Here is an 8,772-nt window from a genome sequence, read left to right on the forward strand (position 1 = left end):
ATATTGAAGAATAATATTGAATACTAATCAATATTGAAGAATACTATTCAATATTGAAGAATACTATTCAATATTGAAGAATAATATTGAATACTTCTTCAATATTGAATAGTATTCTTCAATATTGAATAGTATTCTTCAATATTGAATAGTATTCTTCAATATTTCATATTTAATACTATTCAATATTGAAGATTAGTATTCAATATTGAAGAATAACTCAATATTGAAGATTAATAGTCTTGTATATATAAATATTATTATTAAGGCTCAATATTATTTACTTTTGAAGATTATTATTCAAAACTACATAATATGAATTATATTCATACTATTTTTCATTATTATTGAACAACTCAAAATTATTATTATTCAACAATATTACAATTCTAGTATTGTTAAATACTATATGTTTATTTAATAATCAATACAGATTCATCAACAATGTCATTTTACTGCCAAGGTAAAATCACAATGATTACGAAACTACATTTTATTACCTACTAACACATTTATTGCTAGCCACGCCTACAAACTACACCAGTCATCACACGACATGCATCGCCTGTTAACGACAGCATACATGTCTCAACCTCTTAGTTTTCCGGTATATCAGACCCATGTTAAAACATTATCGGCCTCCTCCTCCACCAATCTCAATATGTACATCAATGTCATTTACAATGGGGGGGGGGACACTACGTTTGAGAGCACGCAGCTTGTTACCAACCGCAGACGAACACCCCTGCCAACGGGGAAGAATGAATAACAGGATAAAACAAAATCGGAATAAGGAATACCTTTACGGGAGATGGGACAAAAACCGATTGCGCCCTTAGCGGCAGCATCCGCACGCTCATTGAAAGACACCAATATGGCTGCGAACCAATCAAAACTACCCATTTCAATTTACTAGAAATAACATACACCCAATGTTTAATCTCAACGAACGTTTAAGGATGACGATGGACAGCCTTAAACGACCCTACAGCCATCATGACACTACGACAGTCAACCACAAACGAGGAATGAGAAACCCACACACTGAGACAATATCATAAAGTTCTCCCGTAAAGACGCTACCCTCTGAAGGGAGGCGACACACAACTACGGTCAGGAAAAACAACAGTACCTCACACCCTCCGCAGACTTAGACCCTTCCCTGAAGATGGAAATAGAGTGGGACTGCGAAGTACTAATACAAGTCAAGGACCTACAAAACTTGACAAAGGGTACACTCCACAGAGGCAAGGAACGAACAAAATGACGAGAAACCTTAAAACTATAAACACACTATAAACACAATCATGTAAGCAACATAACACGTCCGAAAGTGGGAGCTCGTGAAGAGCAACACGAACCGCACCACGGCTAAAAGTTAAACCACCACACAGCAACGATCTTCCAAGGATCGTGCAAGATACCGAACACAGTAGCGATCACAGCGGTCCTGGAGAGACACGAAGCCACTGTCAACATACAACCTGACGACGGACTCACACGAAACCGACCACAACCGAGGCGTAACCCACTATGGTCGAAACCATCAACACGGCGAAGAGTATTGCCAGACAAGTAAGCACGGCAACCATACTCGAGCTTAGACAGTACGACAGAGGAATGTAAAGCAAGCACAGTCACGCTATCCCCTCGTCATCTTATCAAACTATCTTTAGACACCACCTTACATCTAAGCTACGTCACTCATATGTATTAGTGCTGCAACCCATCATCAAAATTCACATGGACAGCACATTAATAATAACTATAAAACACTATCATACATAGTACATGTCTAACATTAAAGTTTAATTATGGGGCTGTTACATTTAACTCGACCATTGATTCTCCTAGTTTTATCTTGACACTTCTAAAAACCCAGTTAAATTTGCTATACAACTTATGTATCAATGATTTGCTTCTTTTATTTTATGTGAAAAAAGAACAGTAATACATTTCAAACAAACTTTTGTTTTTATTTCTTATCAATATAGGTATAGGTTAAGTATGATGACCAGACCACACAATATCAGGACGGACAGAAACGTCGTCGTCCATTCACATTCTAGTGTGTGGTCTGCTGCTCATACTTTAGCCACGTTATTGTGACTCAGCCCCTCCATAGGTTTAGTAGTACATATAATTACAAACAAATAACATCCTATTCAATAAAAAAACATGGTTACCTTACGTTTTTTTTCCCATTTTCTGGTCAACTCAATTATTAACAACATTTCAAACTACGATTTAATACCAACTGTAAATAACTACAATCCATTATTGTCATATATAGTACATATTTCCACTTATTGCGCACTTAGTTTTCGAGTACGCCTTTTAGTATTGTCCAACACAAAACAGCCTCACTTGTACACTACTATTTATGCATTACTGCTAACATGACTGTCAGTACATCTTTCACAATGACGTCCTTACAACACCACAAATGCATTCGACAATATCAATATATTCTGTTTTAACATTATCATTATATTATAGAACCACACACCGATTACTTCTCCTTTGCTCGTGTATACAAATATGCGTTTTACAATACGACATGCTAACTAACATTTACTCTACATCCTTCCATAACATTCATTTCACACCTTTTCCAAAACTTTACGCATCCCTTCTTTAACCATCCACACATTTTGGCCCCTCTATCTCTTCCCAACACTGTTTCACGAAATAAGTATTAAGGCAACAAAACACACATTCTTCCACCCTCAATACGACTATATTATGATCTCGTCTTTAAATGCAACACTCAATTTCCACTTCCAGGTACCAAATGCCATTGTAACACTTATCGATTCAGGAACCCCCCTTCTCTTTTTTGTCCAGTCTTCGTATCGGTCAATCTTAACTCCTTTCAGTTATTCACGGTGTGGGTCGCGTCATCCCTCTCCAACAAATCATTCTTGCACTTCACCCTCTGGTTCCGTTGTACGTCAAAGTCCGGTGGCTCAGATTCCCTCTACCAATCAACCTTCTCCATTACCATCATCTCGCAATTCTAAAAAACATAATATAGGTATTTATTGCCTTTCCCATTTCCACTAACATACATGAATCATAATTTAAATTTACTCATACAATTATCACACTAACCTGTTTTTACCATTTATATTTCTTTACTCTTACAATAAATTAACTACATTCACATCCCCTTTACATTTTAATCATATTCCAAAACAATAATTCAGATTTTTCCCCTTCATTATCTATTGTACTCATTTATGATTCAACAATTCTCCAATATTATATTTACATCTATATATTTTTCCACTCATTCACAAGACATTTACTGCCCTCTATGAGCACAGTAACGACGCTCTAACCCCACCCACATTTCTCCTTGTAATTATACATTATACACACACACAACTTTAATAACTATTCAATACCAACTGCATAGCTAACAACATTCAAACTATATGATCAACGACTCTACACTACAATAAACATTTCCAACAATTTTTAACATTATTTCGTACCTTCTATGCAAGACGAACTTTATTCAACAATTGCACGTCTGTCCATAAAGTACCTACACACCATGTTATCCACGTCAAAGGTACTCAAGCCTCTCACCTGCGAAAGTACATTTTATTCAACATTATCAACATTCATATAAACATATATTACTTATAAACATATTATTCATATTACTTATCAACATGAGTATATCTATTACAACCACACCCTTCGAAAAACTAGAGGGGGGGGGGGGGGGGGGGGGGGGACACCACTATCAACAAATTTTAAAGGCGACGCGCGAACTCAGGCCATAGACTATCGACAGTTATTCACTAGTCTTAATAAGCAGTTTCCGGAACCAACACCATCCTCCAACAAAACGCCATTTTTATACTTAAGTGTTTGCTTTGCCCGAGTCATTCAATGGTGTAAGCCTGTTTGGTTTTAAATCAAAACCTTCATAGATGGTTGTAACAGAACCAAGGAGCACCACACCATAAATACAGTTTTTATATTCCAAGAGTACGACTTAATCAAAACTATAAATGCTCTACAAATCAAGGGACCCACAATGTGGAATCACCTTCCAAACCATGTTAAAGACTGTACCCCTCTCAACCAGTTTAACAAAAACGAAGCTATACCTAATAAATTCTCTGGAACCTACCTTACCCCACTATTGTCAACCCATGTCTTAAACAACGCTGTTTGTCGACCTAATTGTATTCGTCATGCTTTTTCACCAATGTTCCCCCATTTTTATCTCATTGTTTATGCTCAATTAGTATCGAGAACAAAAACATGAGTTAAATGACTAAACCTTAAGTTTTTCATGCCACAAACGCTTTCCGTACGTGCCTTTAGGCATTTTATGTACTAGCCCTATCTATAAATCCATCATTCTTTGTAAAATCTCTTATGTACCTTACCTAAATAAACATTATTATATTATATGAAAGCACTCACCATCCAAGCCATAATATGCCTGTAGTGATCAAAGTCAAACTTATTTAACCCCTTAACTGCGTTGCCTCCAAATGTGACGCCCCCGCAGTGCGCAGGAAATAAATTCTCTGGAAAAAATTCTTTTTTCTTTTTAAAGTGTCAAAAACCCTTCCCTCAGTATAGGTATGTAAAAAAAAAGTCGAAATTGTACTTACTTTGGCTGCTATGGGGTCCAGAAGTTGGGGCGTGACGTCATCATTCCCCGTGCGCCCGTGCCGTAAGCTCTCGGGGGCGGTGGGGCGCTCGGGGCGGGGCGCGCGAGTTGCCGCGAATATATTTTCGTTCATTTTTTGCGCACCTTTACAAATACATTTTCATTGTTTTTATGTGCCAATCCAATGTATAATGAACACGTACACTATAATATCGCAGTACAACATCCGTACTGTCCGTAGACACTGTGTTACGTGCATGAAACTTGTGTACACATATGCAGCACATATTTACTATGAATCATGCTAATTTGTGTATATGTACAATCTATTTACACACTATACACTGTCACACACTATATACATTCACCATCAACACATTCAGAACACCGCGTAGCAACTGCTTCGTATGGGCCAATAGCAGCTGCCTCGTATGGGCCAATATCAGCTGCCCCGTATGGGCCAATAGCAGCTGCCCCGTATGGGCCAATAGCAGCTGCCCCGTATGGGCCAATAGCAGCTGCCCCGTATGGGCCAATAGCAGCTGCCCCGTATGGGCTAATAGCAGCTGCCCCGTATGGGCCAATAGCAGCTGCCCCGTATGGGCCAATATCAGCTGCCCCGTATGGGCCAATAGCAGCTGCCCCGTATGGGCCAATAGCAGCTGCCCCGTATGGGCCAATAGCAGCTGCCTCGTATGGGCCAATAGCAGCTGCCTCGTATGGGCCAATAGCAGCTGCCTCGTATGGGCCAATAGCAGCTGCCTCGTATGGGCCAATAGCAGCTGCCTCGTATGGGCCAATAGCAGCTGCCTCGTATGGGCCAATAGCAGCTGCCTCGTATGGGCCAACAGCAGCTGCCTCGTATGGGCCAATAGGAGCATTTGGCCATGAACACATTCAGAACACCTCGAGTGAGAGCAGCCACACCCAGCCAGTCTCCCTCACTCCAACATCGTACTCGCCAACATTGCTCCTCCCACCATATTGTTATAGTTCTTATTACACATGTTCTATATACCTATCTACATGTTTTATTTACCAGAACTATGCACGTAAGCCGGTATTGTGTCCAAACAGTACAGTGGCCACCATACACTGCATGAAAAATCACACAGCAAACGACGCTACGATTACGTCACCTCCCTCACCAAAATAGCTCCTCTCAACATTCTCCTGTTGCTGTTCTTACACTATATACACACACTATATATACCCATGTACATATGTGTTGCCCATACCGAACCACTAAGCTAGTATGGTGAGCAAAACAAGAGTGGCAGCCACACACACACAATGAGGCTACCTCAATTCTCGCCCTACCCTCCCTCCCTCCCTCACCAAAATTCCTCCTTCGACAATACTACGCACAACGCTAATTATGACCACAATCCTGGTCACTAATTCCTGTAAATGAATAATTGACCACACGTTTATTTTGAAAAGGAACCTAAGAAATCATTTGAAGATTCCTAGATGAACGAAATAATGCTGCGGTGCTGTGGCTAGCGCTGTGAACATCGTGAACAGCATTGAATCACTGATATTTGAACATTGTACCCAGTCATCATCACACTCGGGCTCTAATATAACACTATCATAGTTAAATAATACAAGTTATATATTTATTTTGACATTATTAGGCGATGCTGTGGTCACATGCTGAACAGCAGTGCTGTGCGCTCATGCTGTGAGCGCCAGCCTTGGTTGCTCACACACTACTGAGGCTCCCACACCCGGGAATGTGGACCACGATTTTTTTTAAAGATGGCGTCTGTTTACAAGAACCCTGAGGAAGCTGATGTGAACCCCATGTAGCCGCGGGAGTTTTGAATGGAACGTGAAAAATACAAATACCGGGAGGCGCGTTGCGCAAACCAGACGTGAGCCTGCAGGCGCGTTGCGCAGTTTAAGGGTTAACCACCTCAATGTCAACATTACACCATCCCCATCCAATTGCGTTATTCTCAACCAACACCTATTTAACCAATTCCATTGCCCGCAATCGATTTTTATTTTTTCACCAAAATCGGACCAATTACCTTCCTAAACGGCTTATCGTCACGTAAATTTACTTGCCTAGACCTCTAATGGGTTACGCTTCAATATACACGACTGCGTTACAAGTCATTCCTAATTCCGGTATAATTGCCTTACTGGCCACGTTATGAACTAAACATTTTACGTCCTTACATTATGAACCTTTCGCAGTCTTTACATGCTCTCTTAATATGCCTACTCATCCCGTCTATTATATTTACACTTTACTTCCTACTGTGTTTTGCAGCCAGTTCTCCCTCCAACATGACTATTTAAACTTAACGTATTTAGTCAACGTCATCGTTGTCAAACGTACTAAATGATTATATCCCAAAACTACCACCAACACTGACGATTTTCATTTCAACTTAATTCTTTTTTCTAAACATCAACACCAATTACTGCAAAACTAGCTTCCTGTCACATCAAACACCTTCAATGTTGTAGAAGTTGTATCATAACTACTCTTCGCCGCCTCAAAGTGATTGAAACCCACACAAAATTAACCCTCACCTTTAGTCTGTAGTAAGGGTGCGCGAACCTAAAACCTATCCCCACGAAAATTATACAGAAGCCTATTCATACTTACGGCCAAGTATTCACCAATAGTGAAGTTGACGGGTATCGCTGTCTTCCACACATCCTGGCAATCTGTCCCGGTATTACCTGCAACATGGCAACAGTTACCGGATGCTACCAATATAAATGGTTACTTCATCCCTATACCCTACCTTTAAGTGGAACCTCTAGTTACTTTACTGAAACAAATTACTGATGTAGCGGCTCATTTAAAATATCCATTTTTAACCCATAGATCACACCTGGATAGTCTACTGGTTTGGGAACTGATCTGTGGGTTCCCACCCTCTGAGCAGCTAATACTACTAACCACTTTAGTCGACTACATATTTAGTATGTGCTCCTCCAGTTTTAAATTTCAAGCCTTAGGGTTCTTCTATAAAGATTTGAAGGGTTAGTACGGTATACTAACAAAATATTACCAAACCTCTAACTAAAACTAGGTATTACACAAGTAGCATATCTACCTCAACCGGGACATCCGCCGCCACCACCACCACCTTCTGCTCACCACGGTCTGACTTGAATCATCGCTCCACCACAGAGTCCTCACCAATCGGGTCATTTCACGCGATACGTCATCTTCACACTTACCTCCTTCACTAACACCGCTGAAAACAATGAATACATTACAAATCTGCACGTAACTAACATTTATACATTTATTGTAGTAATGATTCTACGTCACCACTAAAATAATATCACCGTGTATATACATCACCCCACAAGAGGATAAGGCACATGTAATAAATATATATTTTTGACCCTATGTATTCGCGTTTTGACGGTGTACAAAGTGAGTGTAAGCTAGGGGTCTGTCAGCCCTAGCGACCCCAAAGGGTAACGGGGTACCAGCTCAGAGTAACAACACGCCCTAACACTAACTTGTACACCACTACTATGCGAATACTAGGGTCAAAATAACGTTCCGTTGATCCTCACCCACCACGTCGACTCAACAGCCAATCACCTTTCTCATTTTCAGTTGACGTCACATTCTCGCAACCTGTACTCTCATTGGTCCGCTCCACCGAATTCGATAATCTAGTAATTAATGACAATTATTTATTGAAACTGAAATATATACACCAAAATGTATACCCAATGTATGAGAAACATACATGTACCAAATGTATGACAAACAATGTATTACATTACACTCAAATTATAACTTTTCATTACTTATTATTACATAAATATTATTATAACGATTAAATAATAAGATTACTTATTCAAGCTGTAACTACAGTACAACACAATACAGTACAGTATACTACAGTACACTTCAGTACGGTACCATACATTACAGCAGTACTGTAGAGTATAGTTCCGTACGGTACAATACAGTACACTCCTATACATTACAATACAGTACAGCACCGTACACTCACACTTCGTTAATTGCATTTCAATTGTACCAACGGCATTACCATTATAATCTTTTCTACTTAAGTCACTGTTTCTTTATTGTAACAAAGTAATTATTCTTCAATATTATTCTTTAATATTGAAGA

The 8,772-nt window shown here is 39.5% G+C and overlaps 1 long non-coding RNA gene across 3 annotated transcripts; it reads right to left on the bottom strand.

The window, feature by feature from the left end:
* Positions 1-478: 478 nt before the first annotated feature.
* Positions 479-8,173, bottom strand: LOC123762292 (uncharacterized). Of its 3 annotated transcripts, none has more exons than XR_006773334.2 (5): positions 7,980-8,173; positions 7,726-7,869; positions 7,269-7,345; positions 3,501-3,597; positions 479-3,019 (listed from the first exon to the last, which is right to left on the bottom strand). It is a non-coding gene; the product is annotated as an uncharacterized lncRNA (long non-coding RNA). The 3 variants fall into 3 exon arrangements; XR_011228528.1 differs by having other exon boundaries at positions 7,975-8,173; XR_006773333.2 differs by having other exon boundaries at positions 7,726-8,173.
* Positions 8,174-8,772: the final 599 nt, after the last annotated feature.

The sequence above is a fragment of the Procambarus clarkii genome, chromosome 2 (assembly GCF_040958095.1).
Source record: "Procambarus clarkii isolate CNS0578487 chromosome 2, FALCON_Pclarkii_2.0, whole genome shotgun sequence".
In the NCBI taxonomy this organism is placed as follows: Eukaryota; Metazoa; Arthropoda; class Malacostraca; order Decapoda; family Cambaridae; genus Procambarus; species Procambarus clarkii.